The sequence below is a fragment of the Salvelinus sp. IW2-2015 genome, linkage group LG6.2 (assembly GCF_002910315.2).
Source record: "Salvelinus sp. IW2-2015 linkage group LG6.2, ASM291031v2, whole genome shotgun sequence".
In the NCBI taxonomy this organism is placed as follows: domain Eukaryota; kingdom Metazoa; phylum Chordata; class Actinopteri; order Salmoniformes; family Salmonidae; genus Salvelinus; species Salvelinus sp. IW2-2015.
The window spans coordinates 10797330-10815847 of record NC_036846.1 but is presented as its reverse complement, the minus strand read 5'-3'; the positions used below and the strand labels follow the sequence as shown (position 1 = coordinate 10815847).

Genomic DNA, 18518 nt, shown 5'->3' with positions numbered 1-18518 from the left:
GCTGTTTTGCACTCCAGTATCTCTACTTGCACATCATCATCTGCACATCTATCACTCCAGTGTTAATGCTAAATTGTAATTATTTCACCTCTATGGCCTATTTATTGCCTTACCTCCMTAATCTTACTACATTTGCACACGCTGTACATTGATGTTTCTATTGTGTTATTGAGTGTATGTTTGTTTATCCCATGTGTAACTCTGTGTTGTTTTTGTCGCACTGCTTTGCTTTATCTTGGCCAGGTCGCAGTTGTAAATGAAAACTTGCTCTCAACTAGCCTACCTGGTTAAATAAAGGTGAAATAAAAAAAWWAAAAATAAAAATGTACCCCCTTGAGCTAGATGTGAGGCAATGTACCCCCTGGAGCTAGATGTGAGGCAATGTACGACTGGAGCTAGATATGAGGCAATGTACCCCTGGAGCTAGATATGAGGCAATGTACCCCTGGAGCTAGATGTGAGGCAAATACTGCCATCCATATATAGCATGTACATCTATAGTAGAATATGATATTTAACACATTTTATCCTTGACATTTTAATATGGCATGGTGTGTCCAGAATTGAACAAATAGCAAACTCAATCAGAGAGATGGCAACGAATAAATCCGATATGCTAAACAATAATCCTTGCCTGCATCTACAGTTTTGTTGTTGGCATCTTTTAATGTGATTCAACTGGATGCACTCAGAAAGCACATTAAGATCTTTTGCCTTTTAGAAACCCTTTGGAGTACATTACACAATGCCACTGAGGGGCCACAGCTGAGAGGCAGTGCTTTCTAATATAATTACAGTTGACACGGTACATGTGTCTTGTGTGTGTTGCCGGTTCTCATTAACGGAACATGTGAGCCACTGAGCCGGCAGAGGGGAACAGAAAGGGAGCATGTGAAGCCACTTGGAGGCCCTGTCAGCCATAGCCAGTGAAGGGTCCTTGATTTTATATAGAGCCCTTCAGGACCTGAGTGTCACAGAGCGCTGCACACACTGCCTGGTGGTTTGGAGGTGGTTGGGAAAGAAAAGCACAATGCACAAGGTATAAATTATCTAATGCTCTTTGTTGATAGGATCTGAATGACAAGGATACACACTAAAGTTGCTACAATATGGCTGGAACCTGTCTATAAAAAAAATATTGTACACTGGCTGGTGGCTATTGTACACTCATACCAGTTGTCATGTTTCGTATTGCTGATGCAAAACAGTCTTTCATRAACTTAGATATATTGTACATATGTATATTTAGAAAGACCTCTCTACACTATTAGTAAAAAGGGTTCCAAAAGGGTTCTTCGATTGTCCCCATAGGAGAACCCTTTTTAGTTCCACGTAGAACATTTTGAGCTCCAGTTAGAACCCTTTTGGGTTCCATGTTACCCAAAAGGGTTCTACCTGGAATCAAAATGGTTCTACCTATAAGCAAAAGGGGTTCTTCAAATGGTTCCCCTATGGGGACAGCTGAAGAACCGTTTTAGGTTCTAGATAGCACCTTTTTTATGTGTGAATAAATAATAATTTTTTTACGGCATAGTTCAATGGGATCTATTTGTTTATTTGGGAGGGCGAGTAAAGGGGTGGAGTTGGTGAGTCAGATCACCTTCCTTGAGGGTCTCATTGCTTCTCTCGGTTTTTCACCTCCATCGGAGCGAACATTCTTTTTAATTGGCATAATGATTTGATTAATTGGTTTCTTGTCATCCGTCACAACAAGCTGGCAGATTTGCACACAGTGAAGAGTAAACCAAGCATGTGTTTACAAATAATAAAATGCTACAGATTGAAAGGAACATTTAAAGGATCTCCGGCTGATTGAAAGGAACATGTAAATGATGTCCAGCTGATTGAAAGGAACATGTAAATGATGTCCAGCTGATTGAAAGGAACATGTAAAATGATGTCCAGCTGATTGAAAGGAACATGTAAATGATGTCCAGCTGATTGAAAGGAACATGTAAATGATGTCCAGCTGATTGAAAGGAACATGTAAAGGATTTCAAGCTGTGCAAAGCAATTGGATGATCTATATTTCCGATGTAGGATCTTCATTTGATCATTCTTTTGTTGCTGAGAATTTTCCTGCACAGTAGGAAATGCAAACTTGAAGTGTATTCGAGGTTTAAAAAAGTTTCAAAAGTTTCTAATTTAGACTTTAAAATGTCAGACTTGATTTTCCGTTACAAATGTTTTTATCAACCCCTACAAACAGCATCAATGAATTATAATCCACATAAAAATTCACATTTCCTGTTGCTGCAAGATCCTACATCAGTAGCAAACTGGCTCAAATGAAGATCCTACATCTGTAGCCGCAACTCCTTTAGAGAAAGACATCCATTCAGTGTTTGGGACAATAMGCATTTCTCATTGGCCTTTTATACTATCTCAACAATATTTCTTGTAAAATTGAGTATTTGCTCGAACATTTGACAATGATGCATTGGGTTTTCAGCACTTTCGTCTTGCAACCCTTCGTCACTCCTTTGGTTTGTTTGTTACATGGAATGTCAACGATCACTGTGTAGTTTGTCATCTGTTGGTGCACATTTTCCGTCACTCAGTGAGGGATACCCAGAAAGAAAACAACTTGGTGATATCTCTTCAGGACAGGGAGGAACTCCTCTTTTAACATGTTTACGTCTTGTCATATTGAGCCATTGGATGCGTTCATGAATTGTCAAGTGTTCTTCCAAGATAACCGACTTCAGTGTATTTCAATACAATTTAATCATGTTGTCTGCACAATAATTCAGAAATGATATGCAACAACACATGTAAAGGACACTGCCTCATGCCACCCCATGAGAAAAGTACACATTCAAAAAATCTATTGGCATTATATGCACTTTTGGTGAGAAAAAATAGCTTCCCAGTGAATATAGGAGGACAGGCGAATGGCAGCGTACTGTGGTAGTTCTAACTTTGTTTTACTCACTGCTACCATAACATCACCATCATCATACTGTAGGTATCACATGATGTAAATGAAAAAGCGACCTTCCTACAATGTTAAACTCCTGGTCTTAGAACTTTGATGGGAAACCACTCATGGTGATTTGATGGTCCAATACTCAGCTCACTTGAAATATACTCATCATGGAAAACGTGATAAAATATGCTGCTCTAATGACATCAAATGGAAGTGATTTTCCATGATGTACAGTTCGTGTAACCTCCATAAACTATGTAGTTCTGGTTCTACAAATCAAGAATAATTGTCACAATAACTTGACCCCTGGAGGGGAGAGTATCCATCGTTCTCAAGGAATGCAAGCCTCTGGGCAGAGATAAAATATAAATAAAGGGATGCATCTCATCCCCCAGGGGTGACTCCTAGTGCTCATTTGCGATTAAAGTGAATGTGTCTCTAGTTCACTGCTGACATGTATTCTGAAGAATAAAAATGCCCTCTTCCTCCCTCAAATCCAGTATTTCACTATGCATCTCTCTCTCATTAGGTTGTTTTACATAGTGCTTTGGTTTAGTGGAAGATGACAGATGGCATTTCTGTTGTGTTTTTGCTAACCTTTCCTCAGTCAGTTTATTGAGGTCATAGTGCAATGCTTATGAGACAGTCCACCTGAAAAAAAAAAAAGTGTTGTCCATTTGGTAAAATATAAGTATTATATTGAAATGGGTTCACAGAGGAAGGAGAGATTGACTCGCACACAATTTCATTGCTAGAAGTCACAAGTGCTGACAGGGGAAACATTACAACCAATTCACTGACAGAAATATGCAAAGCAGGTAATTAGGCTGGCAGGTTTGGATGGTGCCAATCTCAGTTGGGGTTTGAACAAATTCATTTTGGCCACAATGTCCCTGCACCCAGATGCTCTTGACAATTAAGATGCAGGATGGTCTTGTAATTAAGAAGGGTTAGTGTTGACTTCCATGTTATTCATCTTCATTCCAGGTAGCAAATGTGGCAGCAGTGCCTTTAGGACAAGGCACTGAACCTTATATTCTGCAGTACCTATTCAGTTTAGTAACTGCATAATGTTAATATATGTTGGCCCTAAGGGGAAGGGTATTCATGTATAATACATGAATAAATACAAAGACAACAAATACAGTACGCAAAAAATAAGAGTAATTCCATCTGAAATCAGTGAAAACCTCCACATTTTTATTACACTCTCCATAAAATCCATTATAATCAAAAGGAGTTAGGTCAAAGGTATGATATCTTTAATGTGGGATGACAGTATCGTGGTTGGTCTACGACATCAAGGACAGCCTCAAAGAGATTAAAACATTTCACCAAAATCACCCCTTCGCAGCCCATCAGTATTCACAGGGCAGTGTGGAAAAAGCCAGGTTTGGCTTAACAAGGGGATCCAATGGATACATGATCAAATAGCAGGGCAGCTATTGTCCTAGAACTCTTAATGGGGTAGTAATAGTACTGGGTGTCAAGGCWGATTTTACAAGAATTGTCCTGAAACAAACTTTTTATCTCCCTGCCTTAAGACATATCGGTTGTGTGCCAAATGGAGCCCAACATAGGGTGCCATTTGGAATGCAACCATTGAGAATCCATCTCAGCCTCACTCCTCTATCTCATCATGTCTCATTAACAACTCAGGCACGCCTTCTGCATAATCACCTTCCTCTGAGCTTCCCCCTTCTAGCCTGTGTGGAGGGACTCATAAAGACAGAGGCCAACGTGTATTACTAAGGTCACACTGTTTTGCAGAGGGCAGAATATAATTGTGGTAGGGTTTTGGATTATAGCAATATTCTTGGTTAATGGGTGGTCATCTTTGAGATGGTCACGAACTGCAGTATTCAAGCCTGATGGGATACGTATTGCTGCAGGGTGAATAACACAATAAATAAGTCTGCATAACCATTTTGTTTTGATCCGTGTTCTTTATGTATTGATCCACTCTAAACTTACCAGATCACGAGTCTCTCTCTTCTTGTCTATGTAACTCTGCATCTCTCTCTCTTATGTGTCTATGTAACTCTTGCATCTCTTCTCTCTCATGTGTCTATCGTAACTCCTGCATCTCTCGTCTCTCTCTGTGTCTAATGTACTCTGCATCTCTTCTCTCTCTGTGTCTATGTAACTCTGAGCATCTCTCTCTCTCTCTGTGTCTATGTGAAACTCGCATCTCTCTCTCGTCCATACGTTTAGTTTATAGTAGGACACTCCTGCATCTCTCATCGCCTCTACGGTAGCATAGTGACTCTAATGGATCGGCATCTGCTCCTCTCTCTCTCGTGTTGTCTCATACGTAACTCTCTTGAACTCTGCAAGTCCGAGAGAAGATCGACTTGCTACGAGTTACATAGACACGTCCTGTGTCTATGTACTCTGGGCATCTCTCTCTCTCGAGCAGCATGGAAGATGGAGTCAGATGTGATAGTGTACACAGAGGTACATAGTACACATAGGCATCTCTCTCATCCAGCAGAGATGCAGAAGAGATGGCAAGCGTGTTCAGTCGAAGTTTAACAAATCCATTTCGATCGAGAGTATGTTGTAGAGACGATGATGCTAGAGGACATTCGTCTCTCTCTTCGGTCTGTGGTCCATGTAGACTCTGGCAATCTCTTGTCATCTCTGTGTGTCTATGTAACTCTGCATACTCTCTCTCTCTCGCTCGGGCGGTGCGTGGTTCATGATCAACATGTAGGGACGGCTCGCTAGAGAAGGATGCCAGAGGTACTAGCCAATCTCCGGAGCTGTAGTACGTCAGAACTCGATTTGCTTGTCTACTGATAACTCTGCGATAGCTCTCTCTATCTCTCTGATGTCTGTTGTAGCATCTGCCTCTCTCCTACTCTCTGTGGTAGAATGTAGAGCAGAGTCGATCATACGTCTGCTTTCTCCTACAATAGTCATCTCACTGTGGACAGTAGAGTAGACTGCTGACAGGGTACTCTCTCTCGCCTCGTACTGCTCTCTCTCTCTCTAGACACCAGAGAGATGATCGAGTGCATCGTCTCAGAGTTACATTTAGACACACTCTCTCTCCCCGTAGATGGAGCGAGGTCTCAGGAATTGCCCAGACTGTTACATTAGACTACTCTCTCTCTGTGTCTCTGTAACCCATTGGAGATCGTGCGGCATAGAGTACTTGCCTGTCGATGCTCTCATCTGATGCTCATTATAGTAAACATCCCCTGCAATCTCTCTCTCTTCTCTGTGGGTCTATGTAACTCTAGGGAGAGAAGCAGCATCGTGTATCTGCTGTAGTCATGCATCGCTGGTCTGTCGATACTATACAGTACAATTGCTGGACACGGATCAAAATCATAATACTGGCTCTCTCTGTGTGTCCTAGTGTAACTCTGCATTCGCTCTCTCTTTCGTTTTAGTGTGAGTCTGTGTCTACACTTACGCACTAACTGCTGGTCGTACTCTCATCTCGCTCTTCTTATCTGTGTCTCATGTGACTGCTGCTACGTATTCTCTCTCTCCATCTGTCTATGTCTATTATAACTCTGCATTCTCTTCTCTCTCTTGTGTCTATGTAACTTCTGCCATCTTCTCTCTCTGTGTCTATGTAACTCTGCTCATCTCTTCTCTCTCTCTGTGTGTCTATGTAACTCTGCATCTTCTCTCTTCTCTGTGTCTATGTAACTCTGCATCTCTCTCTCTCTGTGTCTATGTAACCTGCATCTCCTGCTCTCTCTCTCTGTGTCTATGTAACTCTGCATCTTCTCTTCTCTCTGTGTCTATGTAACTCTGCTCTCGCTCTCTCTCTCTCTTGTGTCCTATGTACTCTGCATCTCTCTCCTCTCTCTGTGTCTATGTACTCTGCATCTCTCCTCTCTCTGTGTCTATGAAACTGCATCTCTTCTCTCTGTGTGTCTATGTAACTCTGCATCTCTCTCTCTCTGTGTCTATGTAACTCTGCATCTCTCTCTCTCTGTGTCTACGTTAACTCTGCATCTCTCGCTCTTCTTCTCTCTCTGTGTCTATAACTCTGCATCTCTCTCTCTATCTTGTAACTCGCATCTCTCTCTCCTCTGTGTCTATGTACTCTGCATTCTCTCTCCTCTCTGTGTGTGTCTATTAAACTCTGCATCTTCTCTCTCTCCTCTTCTCAATTCATTCAAGGGCTTTTTATTGGCATTGGGAAACCATGTTAACATTACAAGCAAGTGAGCGTGATCATATAACAAGAGTGAAATAAACATAACTAAGACTTACAGTAATACATTGACACATGCATGATGTTGTCAATGACTAAAGCACTATTACAAAGTGTCATATTAATGTATATATACATGTATTGCAGACGATGTGACATAATGGTTAAAGTACAGAAAGGTAATAATAAGCATATAATATATGGTTATTATTACAATGAGTGTTTGTGTCTTCAGCTGGCTGGGACCTTTTCTTGTGGCATACAGGTCACACATCTTGCTGCCTGTGATGGCATGCTGTGGTATTTACCCAGTAGATATGGGAGTTTATCAAAATTGGGTTTTGTTTTCACATTTTTTTGTGGATCTGTGTAATCTGAGGGAAATATGTGTCTCTAACATGTCATACATTTGGCAGGAGGTTAGGAGGTGTCGCTCAAGTTTCCACCTCATTTTGTGGGCAGTGTGCACATACCTGTCTTCTCTTGGGCCAGGTCTGCCTACGGCGGCCTTTCTCAATAGCAAGGCTATGCTCACTGAGTCTGTACATAGTCAAGCTTTCCTATAGTTTGGGGTCAGTCACAGTGGTCAGGTATTCTGCCACTTTGTACTCTCTGTTTAGGGCCAAATAGCATTCTAGTTTGCTCGTGTTTTTTGTTAATTTCTTTCCAATGTGTCAAGTAATTATCTTTGGTTTTTCTCATGATTTGCTTGGGTTAATTGTGCTGCTGTCCTGGGCCTCCTGCGGGGTGTGTTTGTGGTTTTGTGAACAGAGCCCCAGGACCAGCTTGCTTAGGAGACTCTTCTCCAGGTTCATCTCTCTGTAGGTGATGGCTTTGTTATGGAAGGTTTGGGAATCCGCTTCCTTTTAGGTGGTTATAGAATTTAACGGCTCTTTTTCTGATTTTGATAATTAGCGGGCATCGGCCAATTCTGCTCTGCATGCATTATTTGGTGTTCTCGTTGTATTTTTTTGCAGAATTCTGCATGCAGAGTCTCATTTTGGTGTTTGTCAATTTTGTGAATTCTTGGTTGGTGAGTGGACCCAGACCTCACAACCATAAAGGGCAATGGGTTCTATGACTGACTCAAGTATTTTTAGCCAGATCCTAATTGGTATGTTGAATTTTTATGTTCCTTTTGATGGCATAGAATGCCCTTCTTGCCTTGTCTCTGATCGTTCACAGCTTTGTGGAAGTTACCTGTGGCACTGATGTTTAGGCCAAGGTATGTATGTTTTTTTGTGTGCTATGGGCAACGGTGTCTAGATGGAATTTGTATTTGCGGTCCTGGCGACTGGACCTTTTTTAGAACACCATATTTTGGTCTTACTGAGATTTACTGTCAGGGCCCAGGTCTGGCAGAATCTGTGCAAGATATCTAGGTGCTGCTGTAGGCTCTCCTTGGTTGGTGACAGAAGCACCAGATCATCAGCAAACAGTAGACATTTGACTTCAGTTTCTAGTATTCTCTCTCTCTCTCTCTCTCTCTTCTTGTCGTCTCTCTTCTCTCTGTGTTCTATGTAACTCTCTATCTCTCTCCATCTCTCTCGCTCTCTCTCTCTCTCTCTCTCTCTCTCTTATGCATCTCTCTCTCTATGCATCTCTCACTCTCTCACTGGTGTCTATGTAACTCTGCATCTCTCTCTCTCTGTGTGTCTATGTAACTCTGCCATCTCTCTCTCTCTGTGTGTTATGTAACTCTGCATCTCTCCTCTCTCTGTGTGTCTATGTAACTCTGCATCTCTCTCTCTCTGTGTTGTCTATGTATCTCTGCATCTCTCTCTCTCTGTGTGTCTATGTAACTCTGCATCTCTCTCTCTCTCTCTGTGTCTATGTAACTCTGGCATCTCTCTCTCTCTCGTATGTGTCTATGTAACTCTGGCATCTCTCTCTCTCTCTGTGTGTCTATGTAACTCTGCATTCTCTCTCTCTCTCTGTGTGTCTATGTACTCTGCTCATCTTCTTCTCTCTCTTCTGTGTGTCTATGTAACTCTGCATCTCTCTCTCTCTCTGTTGTTCTATGTAACTCTGCATCTCCTCTCTCTCTGTGTGTCTTGTAATTGCATCTCTCTCTCTCTTGTGTCTATGTAACTCCTGCATCTCTCTCTCTCTTGTGTCTAATGTAACTCTGCATCTCTCTCTCTCTCTTGTGTCTATGTAACTCTGCATCTCTCTCTCTCTGTGTGTCTATGTAACTCTGCATCTTCTTCTTCTCTCTGTGTCTATGTAACGTCTGCATTCTCCTCTCTCTCGTGTGGTCTTGTAACTCTGCATCTCTCTCTCTCTCTCTGTGGTCTATGTAACTCTGATCTCGTCTCTCTCTGTTGTGTCTATTGGTATCTCTGCATCTCTCTCCTCTCCTCTGTGTCTATGTTAAACTCTGCATCTCTCTCTCTCTGTGTCTATGTAACTCTGCATCTCTCTCTCTCTGTGTGTCTATGTAACTCTGCATCTCTCTTCTCTCTGTGTCTATGTAACTTCTGCATCTCTCTCTCTCTTTCTGTGTCTATGTAACTCTGCAGTCTCTCTCTCTCTGTGTGGTCTATGTAACTCCTGCACTCTCTCTCTCTCTGTGTGTCATGTAACTCTGCATCCTCTCTCTCTCTGTGCTGTGTCTATGTTCTTGCGACCTTCTCTCTCTCTCTGTGTGTCTATGTAACTCTGCATCTCTCTCTCCTGTGTGCTGATCCTGTTGAATGATTCTTCTCTCTTCTCTGTGTCTATGTAACTCTGCATCCTCTCCTCTCTCTTTGTGTGTCTATGCTACTCTCTGTCGTATGAACTCTCTCTTCTCTGTGTGTCTATGTAACTCTGGATTTCTCTCCTCTCTGTGTTTGTGCTTAGTGCCTTTATTTGTACTACTTCCTCCTCTTCTTCTGTCGTCGCTGCTTTTTCGTTGTAATTTTCTGCATCTCTCTCCCTCTCTCTGACTATTAGCTCTGCATCTTTCAATTAATTCCATATTCATCGAATGGCTTATTGTCACGTTGGGACTGTAACTGCCAAGCAAAGTGAGTTATATTTACAATAATTTCAATAACTTATTACTTCACATCAGAAGTTTTTCCAATAAGACCTTTCATTCAATGTTATATTATGTACGACTCGGAGCTAACGTCTTCTGCTACCTTCATTTTTTTTTGTTTTGTTTTGTACTATCTCTCTCCTCCTCTCGGTGTCTTTGTTTCTCATCTCTTCATTGCTCTCTCTATCTCTCGTCTGTTCTGTCTATATGTCTTCATGTCTCTCTTTCATTCTCTGATGTGTCTGATTGTAACTCTGCATCTCTCGCTGCTCACGATCTGCTTGCTGCCTGGTCTATGTAGACTCTGCACTCCTTCTTCTCCTCTTCTCTATGCACTTCTAACCTATGGATCTGTGGCTCTCTGGGTCATTGTCTCCTCACCTGCTCACAGCAACTCGGTTTTCTTTTTGCGTCTTAACGCCTCTCCTCTGACAATCCCTCTCTGCTTCCTGATTCTCTCTCACTCTTGCTCACTTGCTCTTCATCTGCTTTCTACTGCTCATCTTCCTCTTATGCATTAGTCCTCTTCATGTTTATCGCTTCTCTCTCTCTTCCTCCTCTTCTGTCTTGTTTCTCTCCCATCTGTCTATCTGGTCACATCTGGCTCACTCTTCTTCTTCTCGCGTCTATCTTTTCTTTAAATACTCTCTTTACGTTAAAACGGCAGTGCTTTGCGTTCTTTTGTCACGGTTCAATGTCTCTTGGTACTGGATCTCTGCTCGTGCTATTCATCGCACATCTTCTCTCCTTCCGGTTCCTCGTCGTTACTCTTCTATGAATGCGTCTCTCTCTCATTCCGCTTTCTCCTTGTCTTCATATCCGTCATGTCTGCTTCTCTCTGCATCTTTATCTCCCTCCATCCCTCTATGGATCTCTCTCTCTTCTCTCTCTATCTCATGCATACTACCTCTCTCCATTAGTCGCCTACACTTCTTTGGCTTATGGACTCTCCTGTCTCCATCCGTGTGTATTGCTGTCGATTAACTTGCATTCGGTTTTGAGCTCTACCGGTCTGTCCTACCTCGCTCTTTGCTCAATGCATGTGATTGACTCCTATGTGGTTTCTATGCCACATCTCTTCCAATCTCTACTGTCTAGGTCATCTCTTTGTGAGTATCAATGTTAACTTCCTTGCGCGAATATTTATCCCACCGTAAGTGCAGAATGATGCATTCTCTGTTTCTATCCGTCTCCCTGTCGTGGGTCAGTTGACCACTTAGTCTATCGCCATCATCTTTGGGTAAGCCATGTCTTTTTTTTATGTCTGCCGGTCGCTATTGCCAATCGGACCTGTGCGTCTACTCAGCCTGTAGGCTCTCGTAAGGATTGTCTCTGCTTCGAATCTCTGACAGAGTAGAGATTTCAGCCAATTTCATATTCTCTGTTAGGGTCAGATAGCAATTTAGTCGGTTTGGGATTTTTTGTTTCGTTTTTCCAATGTTGTAAATATTGAGTCCTTTGATGGTTTCAATGATTTTGTTTATTGGAATTCTTTCTTTTGATGAGTGCGGGTGTCAGCTTGGTTGGTTAGGTCCAACACCAGTGACTGAGAGAGGCTCGTTTCTGTCGTATCTGGTAGTGCTAATTGCAAGACTCGAATTTGACTTGAATTTAGATGTAGCCAAATTTTAATGATCTTTTTCTGTATTTTCATTATTACTGGAAAGCGGACCCAATTCTGCCCTACATGTCATAGTTGGTGTATTTCTCTGGACTTGTAGGATTTTTCCGACAGAATTCTGCATTGTAGGGTTTCAATTGGGTGTTTGTCCCACATTTTTAAAGTCCAGTTTATTGAGTGCGCCCAAACCTCAACTTCCGTAAAGAGCTATTGGTAGGATTACACTGTCAAATATTTTGGTCCAAATTCTAATTGGGATGTTGATTTTGAAATAATTTCATTTTTATTGCATACAATGCTCTGCGGGCTTTTTCTTTGAGTGCATTCACTGCCATATTAAAGTTTCCCGATGCAGGATTGGTCAGACCAAGGTAGGTGTAATTTTTTGTGTGTTCAATTATGGTGTTGTTCAGGGGTGAATTTATATTTGTGTTTCTGACATCTGTTTGTTTTTGGAAAATCATGATTTTAGTTTTGGGAAATTTACTGCCCAGGGCCCAATTATGGCAATATTGCTCTAGAATATTAATGTTCTGTTGAAGACCTTCTTTGGTTGGTATAGAAGTACCAAGTCATCAGCATTATAGCAGGTATTTCACCTCTGTGTCAAATAGTGTGTGAGTTGCCTGGGGCTGGAGAATGGTTCCCAACATGTCTGCTAATTCTCTCTCTCTCTCTCTCTCTCTCTCTCTCTCTCTCTCTCTCTCTCTCTCTCTCTCTCTCTCTCTCTCTCTCTTCTCTCTCTCTCCTCTCTCTCTCTCTCTCTCTCTCTCTCTCTCTCTCTCTCTCTCTCTCTCTCTCTCTCTCTCTCTCTCTCTCTCTCTCTCTTCTCTCTCTCTCTCTCTGTGTGTCGTCTTGTCTCTCTCTCTCTCTCTCTCTCTCTCTTCTCTTCCTATCTCTCTCTCTCTCTTCTCGTGGTTGTGTCTATGTATCTCTCTCTCTCTGTGTGTTGTGTTATGTATCCCTCTCTCTCTCTCTCTTGTGTGTGTCTATGTAACTCTCTCTCTCCTCTCTCTCTGTGTGTGTCTATGTAACTCTCTCTCTCTCTCTGTGTGTGTGTCTATGTACTCTCTCTCTCTTTCTCTCTGTGTGTGTGTCTATGTATCTCTCTCTCTCTATGCATCTCTCTCCTGCATCTCTCTCTCTCCTCTGCATCTCTCTCTCTATGCAGCTCTCTTTCTCTCTATGCAGCTCTCTCTCTCTATGCAGCTCTCTCTCTATGAGCTCTCTCTCTCAATTAAATTAAATTCTTTCTCTCTCTCAATTCTATGCATCTATCTCTCTCTCTATGCATCTCTCCTCTATGCATCTCTCTCTCTCCAAATGCAATGCTATTTCTCTGTAAAAAAAATAACAACTGACTTTCAGAATGCTTATAGAGAAGGGCTCTCAACATGTACTCCACTTACACAAATGGCTGATGATTGGTTGAAATACATTGATAATAAGAAGATTGTGGGAGCTGTACTGTTAGATTTCAGTGCAGCCTTTGATATTATTGACCATAACCTGTTGTTGAGAAAACGTATGTGTTATGGCTTTTTAACCTCTGCCATATCGTGGATTCAGAGCTATCTATCTAATAGAACTCAGAGGGTTTTATTTAATGAAAGCTGCTCTAATGTCAAACAAGTAAAGTGTGGTGTACTGCAGGGCAGCTCTCTAGGCCCTCTACTCTTTTCTATTTCTACCAATGAACTGCCACCGGCATTAAACAAAGCATGTATGTCCGTCCATGTATGCTGATGATTCAAGCATGTACGCATCAGCAACCACAGCTAATGAAATCACTGAAACCTTTAACAAAAAGTTGCAGTCTGTTCTGGAATGGGTGGTAATAAACTGGGCCTAAACATTTCTAAAACTAAGAGCACTGCATTTGTTACAAATCATTCCCTAAGTGTTAGACCTCTGGTAATGAATGGTGTGGCTGTTGAACAAGTTGAGGAGACTAAGTTACTAGGTGTTACCTTAGATTGTAAACTGTCATGGACAAGACATATAGATTCAATGGTTGTAAAGATAGGGAGAGGTCTGTCTGTAGTAAAGAGATGCTCTGTTGTTTTGACATCACACTCCAGAAAGAAAGTCCTGCAGGCTCCAGTTTTGTCTTATCTTGATTATTGTCCAGTCATATGGTTAAGTGCTGCAGTGAAAAACCTAGTTGAGCTGTAGCTTGCCCAGAACAGAGCCACACGTCTTGCTCTTCATTGTAATCAGAGTGCTAATATTAATACTATGCATGCCAGTCTCTCTTGGCTAAGAGTTGAGGAAAGACTGACTGGGTAACTTGTTGTTTTTATAAGAAACATCATTCTGACTCACCACCTGGATTTGGTCTTATGCAGCAAAATTTGAAATTGTGTTTTTTACATTTGATAAAGGTAGAGACTCAGAGCTACAAAACGGTATATCATACACTGTATTTTTGAGGAACAGTAAGAAAGTAATTATGCTTTGAAAGTTGATAAACTTGTGAACTCGCTTTTGAGAAAATGGCTCTTCTTTGTCTACACCCATTCAGCATCGTTCACACCCTCTTAATCTTTAGCCCCACCATCTCGTTTCGCTCTCAGAGCATTCAGAGCGCACAYTTGACGCTCTGGCCGATGATTTGTTTACCTCTGGATAATATGAAAACAGCCTAACCAGCTCTGCTGGCAACAAATTCTTTACGCTTTTTTGCCAATGTTTACTGACACCGGCCATATTCAATGGGTGTTGTACACTTTAGTTTAAGACATGGAGCTAGCTAGCTAGGCAAACAATGAACCTAGCTAGGTAAACAACGTGTAAGATCACACACGTCATGTAAAGTTTTGCTAACGAGCCAGCCAGCTAACGTTAGCTCGTTAAACAACAATGAACATAGTGCCAAATCATGTCATTACTACACTGCATTAATATGCTGGGAGATTAACCAACCAGGTTTAATGTTAGCTAGCTAACATTAGGCTCAAACTAGCAAAGCAAACTGCTCTGGGATACGAATAATAATGTCATACACGTAACGTTAGCTAGGGAGTAAGCCAGCTAACATTAGCTAGCTAGCTAACAGTACACTTTAGCTTAAGACATGTAGCTAGCTACCTAGGTAAACAATGAACCTAGCTAGGTAAACAACGTGTAAGATCACACACGTCACGTACCGTTAGCTAACGAGACAGCCAGCTAACGTTAGCTAGTTAAACAACAATGAACATAGTTTCAAATCATGTCATTACTACTCTGCATGAATCTGCTGGGAGCTAACCAACCAGGTTCAATGTTAGAGCCTAATGTTAGCTAGCTAACTAGCAAAGCAAATGGTTCTGGGATACGAATAATAACGTCATACACGTAACATAGCTAGGGAGCCAGCCAGCTAACCTTAGTTAGCTAACAGTACACTTCAGCTTGAAATGAAACCAATTTCTGTCAAAATTAGAAACGTTCAATATCTGAAAATGTAGCTAGCTAGACTATATTTCCCGTCATATACATCACCATGCATGATAGACGTATCTCTCTGTCACGGATGCCATACCACAGTTGACATTAGTTTGAAGATGTAATCTCTTTAGCTATCATACTCAAATTCCACTGATTTTATTTGCATTTACAGATGGCATACAAGTTTGTTATTAAGACACATGAAAGTTCACATGTTCCAGAAGGCATTTCTGCCCCCAAAAATGCATTTTGATGAAAAATAAATAAATAACCTTCAAATGGCTCTCCTGTGAAATTGTGACTTGCGACATACGCCTAGTTTCTTGAAACGGGTCACCTTTAATGTGTTGAAAATTCCAAATTGTTTGCATAGTTAGCTTACACACAGCACTGACACCTACTTGCACCACCAAAAATACCACCATGGGTCTTTTCACAGTCCCCAGGTCCAGAACAAATTCAAGGAAACGTACAGTATTATACAGAGTCTTTTGTCTGTAATGTATTTTTTGTTATGTGTCGGACGCTAGTAAGACTAGCTGTCGCCATTGGCGTCGGCTGATAGGCATCCTAATAAATCAAATCTCTCTCTCTCTCTCTCAACCACATATAGAAGCCTGAAAAACAGTAATAACTGGGGGAAATACAACAGACCATGGCTGAGAGGATGATTGCTTCTCAAAGTGGTAAGTACCAAGCATTTACACTGTCTGATCATCTGTTTTTGTCTCAACTGTTTGACTTTGATTACAGTTGTGATCAGAGCCATATACTGTATATACAGCACCAGTCAAAAGTTTGGACACCTACTCATTCAAGTGTTTTTCATTATTTTTTACAATTTTCTACATTCTAGAATAATAGTGAAGACATCAAAACTATGAAATAACACATATAGAATCATGTAGTAAGCAAAAAAGTGTTAAACAAATCAAAATATATTTTACCTTTGAGATTCTTCAAAGTAGCCACCCTTTGCCTTGATGACAGCTTTACACACTCTTGGCATTATCTCAACCAGCTTCATGAGGTAGTCACCTGGAATGCATTTCAATTAACAGGTGTGCCATGTTAAAAGTTCATTTGTGGATTTTTTTTCCCTTCTTAATGCGTTTGAGCCAATCAGTTGTGTTGTGACAAGGTAGGGGTGGTATACAGAAGATAACCCTATTTGGTAAAAGACCAAGTCCATATTATGGCAAGAACAACTCAAATAAGTAAAGAGAAATGACAGTGCATCATTACTTTCAGACATGAAGGTCAGTCAATGCTGAAAATTTCAAAAACTTTGAACATTTCTTCAAGTGCAGTCGCAAAAACCATCCAGCGCTATGATGAAACTGGCTCTCATGAGGACCGCCACAGGAAAGGAAGACCCAGAGTTACCTCTGCTGCAGATGATAAGTTCATTAGAGTGAACTGCACCTCAGATTTAAGCCCAAATAAATGCTTCACAGGGTTCAAGTAACAGACACATCTCAACATCAACTGTTCAGATGACACTGCGTGAATCAGGCCTTCATGGTCGAATTGCTTCAAGGAAACCAGTACTAAGGGACACCAATAAGAAGAAGAGACTTGCGTGGGCCAAGAAACACGAACAATGGACAATAGACCAGTAGAAATCTGTACTTTGGTCTGATAAGTCCAAATTTGACATTTTTAGTTCCAACCGCTGTGTCTTTGTAAGATGCAGAGCAGGTGAACGGATGATCTCCGCATGTGTGTTTCCCACCGTAAAGCATGGAAGATGGGGTGTGATGGTGTGGGGGTGCTTTGCGGGTGACACTGTCAGTGATTTATTTAGAATTCAAAGCATACTTAGGCAGCATGGCTACCACAGCATTCTGCAGAGATACTCCATCCCATCTGGTTTCCACTTAGTGGGAATATCATTTGTTTTTCAACAGGACAATGACCCAAAACACACCTCCAGGCTGTGTAAGGGCTATTTGACTAAGAAGGGAAAGTGCTGCATCAGATGATCTGGCCTCCACAATCACCTGACCTCAACCCAATTGTGATGGTTTGGGATCAGTTGGACTGCAGAGTGAAGGACAAGCAGCCAACAAGTGTTCAGCATACGTGGGCACTTCTTCAAGACTGTTGGAAAAGCATTCTTCATGAAGCTGGTTGAGAGAATAACAAGAGTGTGAAATGCTGTCATCACGGCAAAGGGTGGCTACTTTGAAGAATCTAAAATCTAAAATATATTTTGATTTGATTAACACTTTTTTGGTTACTAGAAAATAGTACAAAATAGTACAAATAAAGAAAAACCCTTGAATGAGTAGGTGTGTCCAAACTTTTGACTGGTACTGTATATATATATATCGCTCTGGTTGTGATGACCTTTTCCAAGGTGGTGTATGAACCATAGTGTGAGTCATGTTGTCATTGGTTAATCATGGTCTACGGTAGCCATTTTGAGTTTGGAGAAGGGAAATGTGTTAAGTGGTTGTATTGAAACATACAAGCCATTAGCAGGTAATTGATGGCCCTCTGGGTGTTTTTCCTCAACTGTGGTCCTATTGTGAGGGGAACAATTATAGAGGTGAATGCTTGATTGAATATACGGCTAATGCACCTGAATTGGAAAGAGCAGGGAGTCATGCATCAAATTGAGGGTGAGCTGTAGAGAAAACAGGAGGAATTTACGGGCTGCATTAGATCTACTTTATAACGGTATAACATATTACAAGATGGGGCAGTGACATTATATCACCTAATACTCTTTATTGGTTATATACTGTGTGTTCCACATATTCCCATGATACAACCCACAGAGATGATCAGGGATTCCTATTTCTCTGATACATCTCATTTGACTGCTGAAACATATTGTGTTTGGGGAACAGTCATTTGACCCCATTAAAGGCTCTAACTGGTCACAAGAAGGTGGGATTAAAATAACAAACATAGGTGGATCTGAGGCTTATGGGCAATCTAACATTAGTCGCCTAACTGCTGCTTGTGATATTTTAATGCCATTCAAAACAGACTGAAGGAATTTTCGAACAGTACTGAGTCTCCCTGAATATGAAAGATATATTTGTTCCCAAAAGTGACACATTTTTGCCTTCCCTAAGGTTTTTTCCTTTGTTTGTTTTGCATTTTACTTTCCAGTATTTATCAAGCTCTTTGCTTAGGGAACTGACCCTCCAGACCACAGTGGGAAAATAATTGGTTTACATACAATGTGATTCACGTCCCCCACCATGCATTGGGCCATTTTATTGGTATTAATAATATAATGACAAACATCATCACATTTCAAGTGTGAATGATGAATATTCCAATTAAAAAAGCGATTGAAGGTCAATACGCAACA

General features: G+C 41.2%; 1 protein-coding gene across 1 annotated transcript in view; it reads left to right on the top strand.

Annotated features, from left to right (window-relative positions):
* Positions 1 to 18518, top strand: part of LOC111965822 (leucine-rich repeat and immunoglobulin-like domain-containing nogo receptor-interacting protein 2) — a 330141-nt gene that overhangs the window by 183436 nt on the left and 128187 nt on the right. Inside the window, exon 4 of the mRNA XM_023990155.2 lies at positions 15801 to 15873. The gene's annotated coding sequence lies outside the window, so the exon portion shown is untranslated. The remainder of the gene's footprint in view (positions 1 to 15800; positions 15874 to 18518) is intronic.